Source organism: Vigna unguiculata, chromosome 1 (genome assembly GCF_004118075.2).
Source record: "Vigna unguiculata cultivar IT97K-499-35 chromosome 1, ASM411807v1, whole genome shotgun sequence".
Taxonomy (NCBI): domain Eukaryota; kingdom Viridiplantae; phylum Streptophyta; class Magnoliopsida; order Fabales; family Fabaceae; genus Vigna; species Vigna unguiculata.
In genome coordinates, this window is record NC_040279.1 from 5,894,044 (window position 1) to 5,914,939 (window position 20,896).

The 20,896-nt window shown below is 31.9% G+C and overlaps 2 long non-coding RNA genes and 4 other non-coding genes across 6 annotated transcripts; 3 read left to right on the plus strand and 3 right to left on the minus strand.

Annotated features, from left to right (window-relative positions):
• Positions 1-6,300: 6,300 nt before the first annotated feature.
• LOC114162801 lies at positions 6,301-7,386 on the plus strand. The gene is made up of 2 exons (XR_003599302.1): positions 6,301-6,629; positions 6,813-7,386. It is a non-coding gene; the product is annotated as an uncharacterized LOC114162801 (long non-coding RNA).
• LOC114165476 lies at positions 6,539-6,641 on the plus strand. The gene has a single exon (XR_003599716.1). It is a non-coding gene; the product is annotated as a U6 spliceosomal RNA (small nuclear RNA).
• On the plus strand, positions 7,146-7,371 carry LOC114165425. Its single transcript, XR_003599706.1, has one exon. It is a non-coding gene; the product is annotated as a small nucleolar RNA U3 (small nucleolar RNA).
• A 10,323-nt stretch (positions 7,387-17,709) lies between the features above and the next one.
• Positions 17,710-18,795, minus strand: LOC114162665. The gene is made up of 2 exons (XR_003599275.1): positions 18,467-18,795; positions 17,710-18,283 (listed from the first exon to the last, which is right to left on the minus strand). It is a non-coding gene; the product is annotated as an uncharacterized LOC114162665 (long non-coding RNA).
• On the minus strand, positions 17,725-17,950 carry LOC114165430. The gene has a single exon (XR_003599707.1). It is a non-coding gene; the product is annotated as a small nucleolar RNA U3 (small nucleolar RNA).
• Positions 18,455-18,557, minus strand: LOC114165483. The gene has a single exon (XR_003599717.1). It is a non-coding gene; the product is annotated as a U6 spliceosomal RNA (small nuclear RNA).
• Positions 18,796-20,896: the final 2,101 nt, after the last annotated feature.

Below are 20,896 nucleotides of genomic sequence, written 5' to 3' on the forward strand. Positions count from 1 at the left end.
TGTTTTAATTATCTTTATCATTTTCCTAAAATAAATCCTATAATTATTTTATAATAGAAATTTACTCAACCACAATCCAATATCTTAAACGTATTATCAATTTTCAATTTATCAATATTTTGTAAGCTCCCATTCTAACAACTATTTCTCTCAAATTATTTAGATTACTTACTACAACCTTAATGGATAACTTTTTCTTCAAAGTATTAGATCCTAACTGATCCCCGACTCCAAATTCCATGTTAACTTACTTTTCCAAACTTAATCACAGCTTTATAATTTTGGTCCTAAATTCAAATAAACATGATGAGATGACATGGCAGAACATAAACAAATGGATGCATAATATGCCATGCATGACTTTATTACCAATTCAAAATTAATAGAAAAAAAAAGTTTAGGGTTAAAGAGATGTGCATATCCACCTTTATGCCTTAAGAGAGGTTTGGCGCCTAATGGATCTAAGGTAAAATACATGCGCTCACCAGGATGGTTTCCTAATACCTAAATATCAAGGTCACTAGAGTTATGACCCACTTCACAATATTTTCCATGACAGTTGGTAAACAACAAGAGGTATGTGTATAAATGAAGCGAACAAACTCTGGTTGGGGTTCTCACAATGACCTCTTGGGAAGTACATTCATCGTGGCACTACTACACAATCCCCTCTAATTCTAAAGCTACTCAAACTCGGGTATAGGACCCACTCATGTCATGCACACAGTGTGTGAAGGTAGGATGATGCATACCCAAATCTCTACCTACAAACAAATAGAAAAATCTAGACATATATATATATATATATATATATATATATATATATATATAACAATGTCGTCTACCTAGGATTCAATATTCGGGCATACAAATAAGAAATATAAACACATATTTCAATAATCCAAAATGAAAAAATTATATATACAAATTAATAATAATAATAATAATAATAATAATGAATAAAAATAAATAAAGATAAATAAATAAGAGAAAAAAAGAGAACAAATTTTTTTGAAACAACACATCAATTTCCATATTTAATTAAATGGCCTAACTTTCTAAAGTCCCCAATATATATATCCAAAATTTATTAAGACCATGAGAAAGTAAAATAAAAATAAAAGACATAAGTAAAATGCTTAGAATTAAATTTATTTAGCTGGTGAGTTAAAGAAATCAAACATGTTACTTGTAAAAGGTTAAACAAAAAAACTTAATCTACCACACATGTGGACAAGAATCATAATAAAGTAAATTAAATAAAAAAAAAACATTCAACCCAGTCACAAAACAATTTTGGTAGAGAAGCGCATGTGATTTTGTTTTGATATATGCAGTAGGGGCATTTTCACTCTAAAGACAATGTTCTGCATTTTTCAACCCAGGATACTTCTCATTCTTTCCTTATTTATTTTTTAATCTATTATTGTTTTAAGAATTGTTGGGTTTGATTAATATTCGTTAATTTATATATATATATGTCTTAGTGTTTTATTTTTCCAATAATTATTATTATATTATTCATATTTTTATTATTAGTAGTATTATTTATTTAATTATTTCTTTAATAATTAGTCATTATAAAATCTATACAAAAATGTTAGTCAAATAAAATAAAATAAATAAACGATTAAATAATAAATGATTTGAAGAAATAAAATTATACAAAGATATAAAAACAATCATAAAGAAAGATATTTTATATCTTTTCTCCATACTCTGATCACCCTTCTTTTTCCTTGTCTATGTTGTAAGATATTTCAATGCCTCTGCAGACTGACAGATCTTCTATATCGCGGGTGTTTTACATGAATTTTCATGTTTCCTAGTCTGATATAATCCAATTATTTTTCAAGCACCAGTGCATATCGCTTCCCACACACTCAATACACGACGCCATATTTATTCCATCTACTGTAACTCACCTGAAACATATTGAAGCCAGGCTACATCACACACTCTCCAACATCAAACAAAGATTGTCCAAGCACAACTTCCACTGGTTATCATATACTCTAACAACCAATTTGATATATTCATTGTTATTTAATGCCTCATTAAAGACACTCACCTATGCATAGTCAAAGAAATTCAAACGAAAGTTGTGAATGGTCTCATCTGAAGTCAAGTATCTTTCCTATATAGTCGAGGAATCTTGAAGACTTTAGCTCAAAGCATAAGCAATAGAAAAATTAACAACGATGCACGTCATATAAATGTGATATTAAATCAAGGGTGTTTTTGTAGAAACACGTCTCCCCCCCCCCCCACCACAAATATCTTCACATGAAAGGAGATGGCATGAAAGTTGAATCATGCATATGAAGTCTTGCACCCCCCGCCCTCCATCCAAATCAATACAAACGAATAGAAAAAAACCTTCTTAAGTTCGTGCTTGGTATTCTCTCGAAATAGTAAATCTATCTAAAAGAACACAATCTGAAACTATTTGTGCAAGATTGATGTACCTTACAATCTCTTCATGTAAGCTTTGTCAAAAATAGAATGCATCACTTTCATGAAAGATTGATGCACCTTATAATAAACTGCCTCACGATGAATTTTACTGTGCACTGATTCAATATATGATTAAATAAAATCATTTCTCATCTCTTATATCACACGAAGTCATACACGTACTCATATTGACTGAAATCATCAATTCAATCCAAAATCAAGAGTTGTACTTGTGTAACATGAATGAAGCAAGTCAACAACAAAATTATATACAACACCCCAAAAAAAGCATCATGCAAGTGGTGGAATACCACCACACCAAAGTTTGGAAACATTACAAAAGGCCTAAAACTAACTTTAAAAAAAATGTAAGATTTAGCTATAATTAGCAAATGATGGAAAACTAAGCATGTGTAGGATTATTTATGATATTTTTAATTGAACGATTGGCTAAATTAAAAAGGAAAATACAATTAAAATAAGCAAGAGAAATTAACGAGAAGAGGATGATTTGCCACTTTGAATGAGATATTTAAAAATAAGGAACAAAAATTCTAATGAAGAACAAATAGAATTCTCACTTCAAGAAAATTATTTAAAAATAATCTACACTAAACCTTATATACCATGAATCTTGTACTCATGGGTAAAAAAAAAGATACTAAAGCCTATTTTGTAAGCCTCTTAAAAAAAACTACAAAAGGTCTTTATTTGCAAGAAAAATGAAACATGTAGAATGTTCAATACAAACAAACAGAACAAATACAATTACAAAGCCTAATAAATGTCCAACACCAAATTACAAAAAAAAAAAAATACAATAAGCTCCATTCAAATTATGTGATTCTTAAGAAGGACTCTCACATTTCATTTTACACCTCAATCATTTATATGAAATTTCAATACTCACCTTATAGGTCGTTTAATTTAACCTTAATTTTTTGTATTTTTCTACCACAGTCGTGTTTGTTCTACTTATTTAAAATAGTTAAAATTTATTAATTAAATAATTTATAGTTATTTATATTAATAGAATGAGTAACTGGAAAATTTAACAAAATTAAATTAGAATAAAGACTTTATTATTATATAATATAGTGTTGTGATTTTAATTTTAAGATTTTAGTTAATTTAATTGAATATAGTCAGAGATGTTAAAAAAAAATCCATATTCACGGATATGTGCGGGTAAAGTCCATAAAAAAATGAGTACAAGACGAATATTTATATAGCGGATAGAGTACGAGGGAACTACTATGTGATAACCCATTATTCCAATCTTTTTCCCCTCATTCCAGCAAACTGAACACTTCACTCTCCACTTCACCATCATCCCCTACACAACCACCTTCAATCCTAACCAAATTTCTTCTTGCTCCTGAAACAGATTCTGGAGAAGTGACCACGAAAAATCCTCAAGTTGCCTCCATCCTTAGCCTTCCTTCCTTCAGGTAAGTTCCCAATTTCGTTTTGAGGTCCAATTCCAGATTTCAACTCGAAATCTTGTTCCTGTTCTGAGTTTAATCGAGTGTTGCTCACTCATCCATGTCTGAATGATGAATTTGCTAGGTTAAACTAAAGAATTCTGCCCCTCCTCTCTAAGTTGCTTTCACCCAAAGCTTTCTCCATTAATTAGGTAAGGGAAGCTGACTTTTCACCAAATTTCGTATGAAATATGTTAATGAGTGATTGAATTGCTTGATTATGTGTTAAATTCGTATTTGAAACTGTTTGTGTGTGAAATTGATTGTTGGATGATTATGAGCGAGTCTGCATGTGAAGAACAAATGAGATTTCCTGGTAGTTTTGCCCAGGCGAGCAGCTCTCGCCTGAGCGAAAATACCAGAAGATCACCTATGTCACTGCGCGAAGTCTCGCCTACGCGAGCTGAGGTCGCCTAAGCGAGATAACGTCTCGTCTAGGCGAGCCAATTTAGCCTGAGCGAGAGTTCGCCCAGGATTTCATTTTGCCACTGTAAGAGGTCTCGCCCAGGCGAGAGTAACTCGCCTAAGCGAGACAAATTCTCTAGCTTAGGCGAGACTCTCTAGCCTAAGCGAGATTCCTTACAGAAATTGGCTCCTTCATTATTTTTGACTAATTGATACGGTATTAATTGCATTAATCTGATAATGACCAGTCTTGTATGTAATCCTTATGCATGATAGTCAGTGTGATGGAATTGAGTGTGAAATTGGTATGAATGAGAATATGTTGGAGTTAGGATTTCAAGGGAAATTCTAAGGAAAATGGTTTTAGTAAATGTAAGGACATGAAGACTCATATTGGTGGCATCACGAGTGGTTGGGTGAACACCCCTTGTGCCTAAAACTCTGCAGAGTTTAGGAACCGTCACGAGTGCAAGCCATCAAGAGCTCCAATGTCACTTACATAATCCCTTCTTGTAAGCTTACCCTTCTTGTATGTTGTGTGTTCCTTGTGTCTTCTATTTATGCAATGATCGTCCCTATATAATGGCGTGAGCAGATATAGGTGCAGGTGAGGATACACCACTCCTGGACAGGAGGTGAGTGGGTTCCAGGACGTTCCCAGTAGTAGTTATCATCTGTTTTCCTCATACATGCTAGGGTGTTTTGTATCCTTTTGTTTTGCATAGGCCATATGTATGGACAGTATATGTATGGTTATTTTGAGGATGACTGTATTGTACTTCATATTTTGGCCTGTTCCTATCAACCGCTTTTGAATTATTAAAAATTTAATGTTTTGTTTAATAGTATAACATCTATGAAAACGGGATGTTACATACTATCCATATCCTAACCGCCCCGTTGACATTTCTAATTACTTATATTAATAGAATAGAATGAATAATTAAAAAGTTTAACAGAATAAATTCATATGATAAGCAAATTTATGAGCACGACTAACCAAATTTAACAAGATTAAGAAGTCTAAAAAAATTTAGATAAAATAATCTTAAAGAAAAGGAGCATATTTTAAGTACATTTAGATATACTATAAGATGTGAAACCGACTAATCATACACCCAATATTTGTTACAGATTATATTATATCTTTGGGCGTTATAAAAAAAAAAAAACATCTGCGAAAATTACACTATATAGATAAATATAAGAGCAAAAAATTCCTTTTTCTTTCTCCACAAACACGAGAGACAAAAATATTTGTTGTTTCATAGTCAAACAGAACATATCAAACAAGTTAAGATTACAACAAACATACAAAAAGATTTTACACAAAGAGACTAAAAAAAAACGTGCAGTAAGCTGAGTTCCCACGTCATCCACTATATACAAAACCTGAATGTAACATTATGATTATGTTTCAAAGTGTACGAGATTTTAAAAACAGCCCTTCAAATAAAATTCAAGTTTATAACGTAGATCAAAACGAAATTAAGTTTTATTTAAGTACAAATAAAATTTGAGTTTGAAACATAAAAGAAAAAATGTTCTTAAAATTTATGATGATCAGTGCAAAACCATGATTTTCATCTTTCCATGGGAAAATTTTCTTAGATGAGGAGCTAACCATATCCATGAGTGAAAGTAATCATAATACGAAAGTAAAAAACGGATGAGGTCGAAATTAATTACTAAATAGAAGTGAAATTAAATGAATAATTATAATTTATAAAGTGTATGGAATGGGAGAAGGAAAGTTGCATCAATTTTTAATGCTTTGAATGATTGATTAAATCAATCACGAAACAGTCCTTTATAACTGCCATAATATAAAAACGAAAGATGATAAATGGTGATAAAGTACATAAAAGCAAAAGCAGAGATGCAGAGAGAAAAAAATAAAAAAGGATAGCAGAAGTAAAATAGAAAAGTGTAAAATGAAAAGTAGGGTGCAGTCTGAGAGCAGAGTAATAATGATAAGGCTAAGAGGGAAACTAAATCTTTTACACCTTCTTCTTTTTCTTCTTCTGTATTTCCGGTAGATCATGTGACACTGCATACTCTACTTTCCTTCCACCTACTCCCCGTAACAGATCCACTCTAGTTTCCTTTCACTTACTTTCCGTTAGAGTCCCACACCGTATAGTTTCACTAAATGTTTAGTGTTTATAAAGAAGCGATCTGCAACCCTGCTCGTCCCTTCGGGGACATCCGATAAAATTGGAACGATACAGAGAAGATTAGCATGGCCCCTGCGCAAGGATGACACGCACAAATCGAGAAATGGTCCAAATTTTTTTTTCTTTTTCTCCCTTCAGCTTAGTTTCTTTCGAGTTCCGTATTGTTGGTAATGCATAATAATCAGAAGTTCTCTCACAATCTAGCTTTTAAAGTATTTGTTTAACGGGGTAAATGTTGAGATTTGGTGTCTTGTTATTCATAAACTGGTGGTTTTAAATGCTTTTACAGGATGATTCTAGTATTCATTCAGAGACACTGTTTCACACATGGTCCCAACAACCACGATGAGTTCCAGAGACAACACCATGTTTGGCACTTGATGCAAAATCTTTCTTGGCCAAACCTTGCAACATCTTTCCTTTGAACTTTTCATAATCAAAATAAATAAACTCATCAAAAGGGCATCCCCATTTGCCACCACAAACATTATTTTCAGATTGCAAGCAATAACAAACTAGCTAGACAGAAAGTGTTCACAATGACAACAGCTAACATAGTCCCACATCGACAGATTTATGGAAAGAAGGTATGTTTATAAAGCCAACCCTCACAGACTTGGTCACGACCTTACTTGAACAGGATCTGTTCTATAGGCTCGTACCTCTGTATCCTTAAGTTCTAAGGAGACAGGAACTGAAGTCTGGTGGATGAACCATGACCCTGTGATCAGAGCGTGATTAACGGTGTAGATGGTCTTTGTCACTCCGGACTGGACTCACCTTCAACTGTAGAGGATCGTTCTCAGTCGTTCACGACCTGGGATGGTCGCAGGGTTGTCTGACAGACTCCCTCATTCAAATTTTTACTTTTCCAGTATGCTATCTATCATTCATTAAACTTACCCTAAATTTAAGGGTTGTGCTATTAAATTTTACCCTTTTGTTTAATTTTTGGGTACCCGACTTCTTTCATTTCATAATGCCAATCTTTCTCCTCCACCTTTTTATTCTTTTTCTTTTTGGTTTTCTCAATTAATACTACGTGAAAGGACAAAATGTCAAAACTAAACTTCAGCACCTCATCAACACATGAATGAAATTGGGGTTGCCTTCCTTTAATTAAAAAGGACATACAGTTTGATTAACATATATTTCATAAGATTCGGTGAGTTAATCTTTTTGTACATTTTTTATTTCATAAGATACAGTTGTACTTTTGTCAAGAATCATCTAACATATACATTATTTCTACAAAATTTGTTCCCAATAAATAAAAAATAAGAAAATGATTCTTCTCAATGTGATTTGTAGTACATTGAAATTAACATCATTTGCAATGTTAGTATCCTCCCATATAACACAATTCATACGATCATCAGAGGTGGTAACCATAACCACAAAAAAACAAGGGTGATCTAACTTAAAAAAATCATAACTAACACATTTTAAATATATATATAGTAACAAAATACCTCAACACACCTCACCTAAACCTTTTCATTAATTCATCCAATATCACATAAACAATAACAAAAATTATTGTCTCATCTGACGATAAAAGATCCACATGTAATCTCAGCCAAAAAGGTTCAATCATCAATATAAACATAACCCTCGCACGTAGCTTACCATCCAAACCAACTCACCTCTAGAGCTAAACCAATCCTTCCTTCCTACTCCCAAGGAGTCTTCAAACAGAGTCTACTTCCCCTTCTCCTTTTCGAGTCTTACGATGAAGTACACGGGTGTAACTTTCCATCACACTCATTAAGAGCTTCCTAAAAAAAGTTCACATTCGGTATAGCCATGTCGAGTTCACCATCGTTCATTTCTCTCCCAGAGATCATATTCGGAGTCCTCAAGGTCAGTTTCTAGAGCCCCCTCACATGTTCTCCTCAGGGTTAGCTCCCAAAGCCCCCTCACCTTTTGTTGAGATACACACTTCTCATTCCTACCATCACAACACATATGCATGCATTCCATTCACAATAACACAAATTCCGTTTCATAATATTATTTATCAACCATTCACATAAATTGCAAGTGATCCTTTATAATAAAGCGTAAAATTTTATAATGCCAACACATAATAACGCAATGAATCCACAAGGCCAGCTGCTACCATCATCAAATCTTAATCCATCTTTCTTTCTTTTCTTTTTTTTCTCTACTATCAAACCACAAACAATTCACCAAAACAACAATTTCATGTTGTTATGTTTGCGAGAAAAAAAAAACTACCACACCAAATAAAAATAACCAAAATGATTACAACTTATACTATACACCATGCACTAGTCCAAAGTTTTTCAAGAATCACATATATTACCCAGAACTCTCAAATGAACGTTGGCAATCACCCACTTACAAATATAATCATATCTAAAATATGACGTGAAGATATTATTTGACTTTTGTTAATAACTTTTTAATTTCTCTAAAGCTTAATATTTAATTTTACCTATCAAATTGTCAAATTTCACTCAATTCAAAATTTCATTTAAATGTTAAAATAATACCAAACAAATATTTTAGGTGAGAATTGAATTGAATTCATAACTTCCCTTACTAATAAGTTATAACCAACTGAGTTACCACTTCTTTTAGTAATAACCAGTGGCGAAGCTCTTTAAGAGCAGGCGGCGACCCCCCGAAATTTTTCAATTTTTTAATAAAATTTTCCATTTTTTTAAAATTCTATATTTAAAATTTTTAAAATTATGTATATTATTAAATTTTTTAAATTTTGTCTATTTTTTTAAATTAGGTAATAGTATATTAAAAAACTAATAAAAATTAAGTTAGGTATTTTTTTATTTTTTAAAGTATAATATTTAATGTTAACAAATAGTAAAAATATAAAATCAAATATAATAAAGAAAAAAAATTATTAAGATAATTCTTATTTTCTTTCTTGTCTTTTGAGTTTTTCGTATATTGTACTCCTATCTTACTTTTACCTAATTTTTTTTTGTTATTGAAGAAAAAAAAAGTTAAAAAGAAACTCATTATTTTTATCCTCATTTTTTAATCTTTTCTTCCATTTTTAAAGAAAAGAGAAAGTAACTCTCTCTTGTCTCACTTGGTAGTGAAATACCTGTTTAATATTTAGCACTATTTTTTTATCTTATGACATTTTGTATATTATTTATTTTTTATGAATATAAAAGAGTAAGTAATGTATTATGTGATTTTTTATAGAAAATTTTTAAGTGGACTCGATTATCATAATTTTGTATAGTAGTTATGTCTCTTAATGTTTGATTAGATTATGATAAATTATTTTTAATATTAAATTTGTTTTTTAAATAGGTATATTGATGAAAAACAAAAGAATAAATTCATTTTTTAAAATTTATAAAAGAAAAGTAAAGATCAAAACAAGACAATATTGTTACTCATCGCATAACAATGAAATGAAATGCTTGTGATGACTTTTGAATCGATATGTGCACATTAGTAAAAGGCAAAATGAATATTTTGTAGATAATATGGTTATTTATATTGAAAAAAAAAATAGCTGAAAAATGTAGTTATGATTGAATCATTTGATAAGTTCTAGAATATAAAAAAATGATGGACAATGTTTAGATATGTGCAATTTTGTTTATAGTTATAACTATACTAAATTATATATTCATTTTTATTGAATTAATATTAAATATATAAATTTTAAATATATTATTTTGGCTCCCCCAGAAATTTTGGTCAAGATCCGCCACTGGTAATAACATAATCATAATAACTTAAGTATGCACCTAACACGTCATGTATTTATTTTATCCAAATAAAATATTTTTCCTAGGTCTTATATTTGTGAATGTATGAAAAAAATTGAAAGAAATGAAATCTAGTCTTGACAATTGTATATATTCTATGTTAAATTTCTATTGCGCACCAACTACCAACTATCTGATCAAAATACAAAAAAGTTTGTTTGTGTTTTTGTGAGCTTTATTGTCTAATTGAATTGTGAATTGCGAGTAGAGGTAGGCAAAATTAATTGAACTGCACTGTAATTGAAATGAACTGAAAAATAGTTTGGAAGAATTGAACTGGACAATTTTTTGTTCTATCAAGCTACATTGTACTAAACTATACTGAACTGCAATATGAACTGAACTGAACTATTATATATCTTAACTTATTTCTTATGAGTAATTTGATTAATGTGATAGATAAAAAATTAAGATTACCATGTTGTCCTTGATGTTAAAAGTAAGGAAAATAATATGAAATGATTTTTGGATGAGTTAAAATTACTTTTTTATAAAATTGTTATTCAATAATTTTGAGAAAACAATAATAATTTAAATAATACCTCTAATTTTCATAAAGAAAAAAATTAAATATTTAGATATTAATGACTATTGTGAAGAAAGAAAGTTTTTTTTTCTATCACATAATTAATGAAGTCAAATAAAAAATCCAAACACATTACGGATTCATTCATAAAAAAGACGAAACATTATTTATGAAACATCAAAGTGAAGTCCTTTCATTCATATAAGCAAGTAACTAATTTTAACGATATTGTGTCAATGTGCCCATCATTCATCTTGTATGTGATGGGTGTGAACAAAGGAAGTTAGAGCACTTTCTAAATAAGTTTCCATCCCCGATGTTCATTGTTGATAACAACTAATAAATTTATACGGTCATATATTGAAATGAAGTGTGTGTGTGTGTGTGTGTATGTCTACGAATTAGGTTGTTTGTGTCAATAGGAATGGTATTTCTTCATTCAATAGCTACAAATTGACCGTCAACAAGGATAGACATTTGTCGGTTAAGATCATTTGCTTCCTCCAATAAGTCTCTTATTGTCAAATCCATCTAAGTTAAACACACATAAACGAATTAAATAAGAATTAGATAGGAAAAATTAAAGTAAATGACAATAATATTACGGTACAATTAAAGTCAGTAACATAGTACACAATTACATTTCCCCATAAACCAGAATAAAGCAAACAAAGTAATCAATTACAAACAAATTAATGTGCACTTTTTTGTGGAGGACAATTTCCTCTGCGACATAACGAGGATCTTGCTACAAACTCCTGCACACTAATGCCTTCACTGATGGGGAAAACAACAACAAACAATATACCAGAGAATGCAACGGATATAATTTCCCCTAACTTGCAAGAATCTATGAGGAGCAATAATCAAAGAGCAGCAATAATAAATCACCAAAAGCACAAATAAAGGCACAAAGATTTTTAACGTGGAAAACCCCTCAAATCAAGGGTAAAAACCACGAGTCGTCCAGACCAAAGAAATAGCTCCACTATGATCAACAAGAGTACAAAAGAGTCTCAATCAATAGCACAAATTAGTGCCAACACCCAACCAAATAACAAAGCAACAAAGCTTTCAAATAGAGAAGAACAAGAGGGGAAAACCTCTACAAATCACTGCTGCAGTGCAAAATTAATATCTCCCAACTCAGACCTCATATCAAAGATCCGACCGGTCAGAATGAAGAGCAATGAGTTCCGAACCTGCTGTAAAAATTTCAGCCCGATCCAACGGTGAACGAATCCGCAGCGCCGAATTTACTGTGACAGCTCTGTGAAAAACGTGAACAGAATTTTCCCTCTACCTCTCCCTCTATGTGTTAGGGCTTTCAGTGTATTCTGACTCTATTGTTCTGCCTCTCTCTTTATTTTATAGCCTCCTCTCCACTAGGTTTAAGTGAGACATGGGCTTCTCAAATTTTGGGTCTTTTCTCCACATAGGAAGGGAGCCCAATACCCAACAAATCTCCCCCTCACAACTATGTGGAGATAACCGCCATCATTACCGTATAGACTCTTCCTTAGTCTACACACGTAATCTTCCTTGCCTTTAACAAGAAAACCATCAGGTTGCTTCATGTATATCTCTTCCTCCAAATTACCATGAAGAAAAGTTGTCTTCACATCCATCTGCTCAACCTCCAAATCAAGAGTAGCAGCTAAACTTAGCACAGTTCTGATGGATGACATTTTCACCACAGGTGAGAAAATCTCATTGAAATCAACACCCTTTTTCTGTCTGTTAGACCTCTTGAGTTGGACTTGAGGTGATTCAGGTATATCACCAAGATCGTCATCATCATCATGTTCCTCTTGAGCATCATCAATTGGAACCTCTACTCCACTTCCAAACTGTTGATCATCAACATCACCATGTTGCTCATTGTCTTGAGCTTCTGTTTCAACATTCTCCAAATTGTGAGCGGGCAACCTCATCGGATTACCATTAGTGAGATTACTATCTTTTTCGGGTGTGGTCTTCTCCACCTTATCAATGTCTTCAATGGTCTGGTCTTCCATGAATTGTACATCACGACTTCTAACAAGCTTCTTCTCAACAGGATCATAAAACCTGTAGCCAAATTCATCCTCACCATAGCCAATAAAGATACATTGCCTTGTCTTTTTATCTAGCTTTGATCTTTCATCCTTAGGAACATGAACAAATGCCCTGCAACCAAAGACACGCAAATGATCATATCTAACATTCGTACCAAACCAAATTTTGTCTGGCACCTCAGTATTCAAAGCAACTGCGGGACTGAGATTAATAACATGCACAGCTGCAAGCAATGCCTCTCCCCAAAAGTGTTTAGGCAACTTTGCTTCCGAAAGCATACATGTAACCCTTTCAACCAATGTCCTGTTCATCCTCTCCGCTAGACCATTCAACTGAGGAGTTTTAGGAGGAGTCTTCTCGTGTCTAATACCATGCTGCCTGCAATAAACATCAAAAGATCCACGGTACTCACCACCATTATCACTACGGATGCATTTCAGCTTCTTGCCTGATTGCCTCTCAACCATAGCATGAAATTCCTTGAACTTTTCAAGTACTTGACCTTTCCGCTGAAGAGCATAGACCCATAGCTTCCTGGAACAATCATCAATAAAAGTAACAAAGTAAAGTGCACCACTAAATGACTTTACCTTTAATGGGCCACAAACGTCAGAATGTACCAATTCAAGCAATTCTGACTTCCTTGAGGGTGGATGCTTCTTAAAAGATACTCTGGTTTGTTTACCAGCCATGCAATGAGAACATTTCTCCAATTCTGCATTTCTCAATCCCATAAGCACATCCTTTTTAGCTAAGCAGTTAAGCCCTTTCTCACTTATATGACCAAGCCTCCGGTGCCACAAAGATGCCTCCATATACATAGCATTCACACTGTCTTTAGCAACCAAAGCTTTAGTCCAGTACAATTTAGATTGTTTCTCCCCTCTGGCCATAACCAAGTTACCTTTAATGAGCTTCCATTTACTAGAACCAAAGTGATTGTCATAACCACAATCATCAAGCAACTGCACAGAGATTAAATTAAAATGGACATCTGGAGCATGTTTGACTCCTTTAAGCAACAACTGCACTCCCATGTTGGTTTGCAGGCAAACATCACCAACACCAATCACTTTAGACTCACCATCATTACCCATCTTCAACACTCCAAAATCACCAGAAGTGTAAGATGTGAAGAACTCCTTCCTAGGTGTAACATGCAGTGTAGCACCACTATCAATAATCCACATGCTCTCATCAGATACAAGATTAACGGACTCAAAGTCACGAAGAAGAACAAGATCTCCATCTGTAGCAGTAGTGACACGATCATCATCATCATGATCATTCTCTCTCTGTTTGCCCTTCTTGTCTTTGTTCTCCTTTTTCCACTTAAAACAATATTTCTGAATGTGCCCAGTTTTATGACAAAAATGACACTCTAAATTTTTGTATCTTGACTTGGACTTGCTCCTACTCTTCTCTCTACCACCTTTATGTTCCTTTTTCTGACTTCTCCCCCTAACTTTTGTAACAAGCATCTCAGACTGAGATGAAGAACCATGTGCCTTCCTTCTCATCTCTTCATTAAGAGCACCGCTTTTTGCCATCTGAAAAGAAACAACACCATTCGAGGCAGAGTTCGTAATTGAAACTCGAAATACCTCCCAAGACTCTGGTAGAGTATTAAGCAACCATAATCCCATAACTTCGTCATCAAACTTTATGCCCATTCCTGACAATTGATCTAGGAGCCCTTGAAACTCATTTAAGTGATCAGAAATAGAAGAATTCTCCATGTACCTCAAATTCATCAAGCAATTTAACAAATACAATTTATTATTGCCCGACTTAGAAGCATACAAAGACTCAATCTTCTCCCACAAAGCTCTGGCATGTGTCTCATTAGCAATATGATTATAAACATTATCTTCAACATATTGCCGAATAAAACCACATACCTGTTGGTGCTCAAAGTCCCATTCTTCTTCAGACATAGAATCTGGCTTCTGTGTAGCAAAGACCGGAAGATGCAATTTCTTGACAAATAATAAATCTTTCATCTTGCCCTTCCACAAATGATAATTTGTACCATTCAAAGCAACCATCTTTGCATTTGCCTCCATCATTCAAGCAAGTAAATATGGCCCATATCTAAACATTGTCCATCATTTTTTTATATTCTAGAACTTATCAAATGATTCAATCATAACTACATTTTTCAGCTATTTTTTTTTTCAATATAAATAACCATATTATCTACAAAATATTCATTTTGCCTTTTACTAATGTGCACATATCGATTCAAAAGTCATCACAAGCATTTCATTTCATTGTTATGCGATGAGTAACAATATTGTCTTGTTTTGATCTTTACTTTTCTTTTATAAATTTTAAAAAATGAATTTATTCTTTTGTTTTTCATCAATATACCTATTTAAAAAACAAATTTAATATTAAAAATAATTTATCATAATCTAATCAAACATTAAGAGACATAACTACTATACAAAATTATGATAATCGAGTCCACTTAAAAATTTTCTATAAAAAATCACATAATACATTACTTACTCTTTTATATTCATAAAAAATAAATAATATACAAAATGTCATAAGATAAAAAAATAGTGCTAAATATTAAACAGGTATTTCACTACCAAGTGAGACAAGAGAGAGTTACTTTCTCTTTTCTTTAAAAATGGAAGAAAAGATTAAAAAATGAGGATAAAAATAATGAGTTTCTTTTTAACTTTTTTTTTTCTTCAATAACAAAAAAAAATTAGGTAAAAGTAAGATAGGAGTACAATATACGAAAAACTCAAAAGACAAGAAAGAAAATAAGAATTATCTTAATAATTTTTTTTCTTTATTATATTTGATTTTATATTTTTACTATTTGTTAACATTAAATATTATACTTTAAAAAATAAAAAAATACCTAACTTAATTTTTATTAGTTTTTTAATATACTATTACCTAATTTAAAAAAATAGACAAAATTTAAAAAATTTAATAATATACATAATTTTAAAAATTTTAAATATAGAATTTTAAAAAAATGGAAAATTTTATTAAAAAATTGAAAAATTTCGGGGGGTCGCCGCCTGCTCTTAAAGAGCTTCGCCACTGGTTATTACTAAAAGAAGTGGTAACTCAGTTGGTTATAACTTATTAGTAAGGGAAGTTATGAATTCAATTCAATTCTCACCTAAAATATTTGTTTGGTATTATTTTAACATTTAAATGAAATTTTGAATTGAGTGAAATTTGACAATTTGATAGGTAAAATTAAATATTAAGCTTTAGAGAAATTAAAAAGTTATTAACAAAAGTCAAATAATATCTTCACGTCATATTTTAGATATGATTATATTTGTAAGTGGGTGATTGCCAACGTTCATTTGAGAGTTCTGGGTAATATATGTGATTCTTGAAAAACTTTGGACTAGTGCATGGTGTATAGTATAAGTTGTAATCATTTTGGTTATTTTTATTTGGTGTGGTAGTTTTTTTTTTCTCGCAAACATAACAACATGAAATTGTTGTTTTGGTGAATTGTTTGTGGTTTGATAGTAGAGAAAAAAAAGAAAAGAAAGAAAGATGGATTAAGATTTGATGATGGTAGCAGCTGGCCTTGTGGATTCATTGCGTTATTATGTGTTGGCATTATAAAATTTTACGCTTTATTATAAAGGATCACTTGCAATTTATGTGAATGGTTGATAAATAATATTATGAAACGGAATTTGTGTTATTGTGAATGGAATGCATGCATATGTGTTGTGATGGTAGGAATGAGAAGTGTGTATCTCAACAAAAGGTGAGGGGGCTTTGGGAGCTAACCCTGAGGAGAACATGTGAGGGGGCTCTAGAAACTGACCTTGAGGACTCCGAATATGATCTCTGGGAGAGAAATGAACGATGGTGAACTCGACATGGCTATACCGAATGTGAACTTTTTTTAGGAAGCTCTTAATGAGTGTGATGGAAAGTTACACCCGTGTACTTCATCGTAAGACTCGAAAAGGAGAAGGGGAAGTAGACTCTGTTTGAAGACTCCTTGGGAGTAGGAAGGAAGGATTGGTTTAGCTCTAGAGGTGAGTTGGTTTGGATGGTAAGCTACGTGCGAGGGTTATGTTTATATTGATGATTGAACCTTTTTGGCTGAGATTACATGTGGATCTTTTATCGTCAGATGAGACAATAATTTTTGTTATTGTTTATGTGATATTGGATGAATTAATGAAAAGGTTTAGGTGAGGTGTGTTGAGGTATTTTGTTACTATATATATATTTAAAATGTGTTAGTTATGATTTTTTTAAGTTAGATCACCCTTGTTTTTTTGTGGTTATGGTTACCACCTCTGATGATCGTATGAATTGTGTTATATGGGAGGATACTAACATTGCAAATGATGTTAATTTCAATGTACTACAAATCACATTGAGAAGAATCATTTTCTTATTTTTTATTTATTGGGAACAAATTTTGTAGAAATAATGTATATGTTAGATGATTCTTGACAAAAGTACAACTGTATCTTATGAAATAAAAAATGTACAAAAAGATTAACTCACCGAATCTTATGAAATATATGTTAATCAAACTGTATGTCCTTTTTAATTAAAGGAAGGCAACCCCAATTTCATTCATGTGTTGATGAGGTGCTGAAGTTTAGTTTTGACATTTTGTCCTTTCACGTAGTATTAATTGAGAAAACCAAAAAGAAAAAGAATAAAAAGGTGGAGGAGAAAGATTGGCATTATGAAATGAAAGAAGTCGGGTACCCAAAAATTAAACAAAAGGGTAAAATTTAATAGCACAACCCTTAAATTTAGGGTAAGTTTAATGAATGATAGATAGCATACTGGAAAAGTAAAAATTTGAATGAGGGAGTCTGTCAGACAACCCTGCGACCATCCCAGGTCGTGAACGACTGAGAACGATCCTCTACAGTTGAAGGTGAGTCCAGTCCGGAGTGACAAAGACCATCTACACCGTTAATCACGCTCTGATCACAGGGTCATGGTTCATCCACCAGACTTCAGTTCCTGTCTCCTTAGAACTTAAGGATACAGAGGTACGAGCCTATAGAACAGATCCTGTTCAAGTAAGGTCGTGACCAAGTCTGTGAGGGTTGGCTTTATAAACATACCTTCTTTCCATAAATCTGTCGATGTGGGACTATGTTAGCTGTTGTCATTGTGAACACTTTCTGTCTAGCTAGTTTGTTATTGCTTGCAATCTGAAAATAATGTTTGTGGTGGCAAATGGGGATGCCCTTTTGATGAGTTTATTTATTTTGATTATGAAAAGTTCAAAGGAAAGATGTTGCAAGGTTTGGCCAAGAAAGATTTTGCATCAAGTGCCAAACATGGTGTTGTCTCTGGAACTCATCGTGGTTGTTGGGACCATGTGTGAAACAGTGTCTCTGAATGAATACTAGAATCATCCTGTAAAAGCATTTAAAACCACCAGTTTATGAATAACAAGACACCAAATCTCAACATTTACCCCGTTAAACAAATACTTTAAAAGCTAGATTGTGAGAGAACTTCTGATTATTATGCATTACCAACAATACGGAACTCGAAAGAAACTAAGCTGAAGGGAGAAAAAGAAAAAAAAATTTGGACCATTTCTCGATTTGTGCGTGTCATCCTTGCGCAGGGGCCATGCTAATCTTCTCTGTATCGTTCCAATTTTATCGGATGTCCCCGAAGGGACGAGCAGGGTTGCAGATCGCTTCTTTATAAACACTAAACATTTAGTGAAACTATACGGTGTGGGACTCTAACGGAAAGTAAGTGAAAGGAAACTAGAGTGGATCTGTTACGGGGAGTAGGTGGAAGGAAAGTAGAGTATGCAGTGTCACATGATCTACCGGAAATACAGAAGAAGAAAAAGAAGAAGGTGTAAAAGATTTAGTTTCCCTCTTAGCCTTATCATTATTACTCTGCTCTCAGACTGCACCCTACTTTTCATTTTACACTTTTCTATTTTACTTCTGCTATCCTTTTTTATTTTTTTTCTCTCTGCATCTCTGCTTTTGCTTTTATGTACTTTATCACCATTTATCATCTTTCGTTTTTATATTATGGCAGTTATAAAGGACTGTTTCGTGATTGATTTAATCAATCATTCAAAGCATTAAAAATTGATGCAACTTTCCTTCTCCCATTCCATACACTTTATAAATTATAATTATTCATTTAATTTCACTTCTATTTAGTAATTAATTTCGACCTCATCCGTTTTTTACTTTCGTATTATGATTACTTTCACTCATGGATATGGTTAGCTCCTCATCTAAGAAAATTTTCCCATGGAAAGATGAAAATCATGGTTTTGCACTGATCATCATAAATTTTAAGAACATTTTTTCTTTTATGTTTCAAACTCAAATTTTATTTGTACTTAAATAAAACTTAATTTCGTTTTGATCTACGTTATAAACTTGAATTTTATTTGAAGGGCTGTTTTTAAAATCTCGTACACTTTGAAACATAATCATAATGTTACATTCAGGTTTTGTATATAGTGGATGACGTGGGAACTCAGCTTACTGCACGTTTTTTTTTAGTCTCTTTGTGTAAAATCTTTTTGTATGTTTGTTGTAATCTTAACTTGTTTGATATGTTCTGTTTGACTATGAAACAACAAATATTTTTGTCTCTCGTGTTTGTGGAGAAAGAAAAAGGAATTTTTTGCTCTTATATTTATCTATATAGTGTAATTTTCGCAGATGTTTTTTTTTTTTTATAACGCCCAAAGATATAATATAATCTGTAACAAATATTGGGTGTATGATTAGTCGGTTTCACATCTTATAGTATATCTAAATGTACTTAAAATATGCTCCTTTTCTTTAAGATTATTTTATCTAAATTTTTTTAGACTTCTTAATCTTGTTAAATTTGGTTAGTCGTGCTCATAAATTTGCTTATCATATGAATTTATTCTGTTAAACTTTTTAATTATTCATTCTATTCTATTAATATAAGTAATTAGAAATGTCAACGGGGCGGTTAGGATATCACATAATAGTTCCCTCGTACTCTATCCGCTATATAAATATTCGTCTTGTACTCATTTTCTTATAGACTTTACCCGCATATATCCGTGAATATGGATTTTTTTTTAACATCTCTGACTATATTCAATTAAATTAACTAAAATCTTAAAATTAAAATCACAACACTATATTATATAATAATAAAGTCTTTATTCTAATTTAATTCTGTTAAATTTTTCAGTTACTCATTCTATTAATATAAATAACTATAAATTATTTAATTAATAATTTTTAACTATTTTAAATAAGTAGAACAAACACGACTGTGGTAGAAAAATACAAAAAATTAAGGTTAAATTAAACGACCTATAAGGTGAGTATTGAAATTTCATATAAATGATTGAGGTGTAAAATGAAATGTGAGAGTCCTTCTTAAGAATCACATAATTTGAATGGAGTTTATTGTTTTTTTTTTTTTTGTAATTTGGTGTTGGACATTTATTAGGCTTTGTAATTGTATTTGTTCTGTTTGTTTGTATTGAACATTCTACATGTTTCATTTTTCTTGCAAATAAAGACCTTTTGTAGTTTTTTTTAAGAGGCTTACAAAATAGGCTTTAGTATCTTTTTTTTTACCCATGAGTACAAGATTCATGGTATATAAGGTTTAGTGTAGATTATTTTTAAATAATTTTCTTGAAGTGAGAATTCTATTTGTTCTTCATTAGAATTTTTGTTCCTTATTTTTAAATATCTCATTCAAAGTGGCAAATCATCCTCTTCTCGTTAATTTCTCTTGCTTATTTTAATTGTATTTTCCTTTTTAATTTAGCCAATCGTTTAGTTAAAAATATCATAAATAATCCTACACATGCTTAGTTTTCCATCATTTGCTAATTATAGCTAAATCTTACATTTTTTTTAAAGTTAGTTTTAGGCCTTTTGTAATGTTTCCAAACTTTGGTGTGGTGGTATTCCACCACTTGCATGATGCTTTTTTTGGGGTGTTGTATATAATTTTGTTGTTGACTTGCTTCATTCATGTTACACA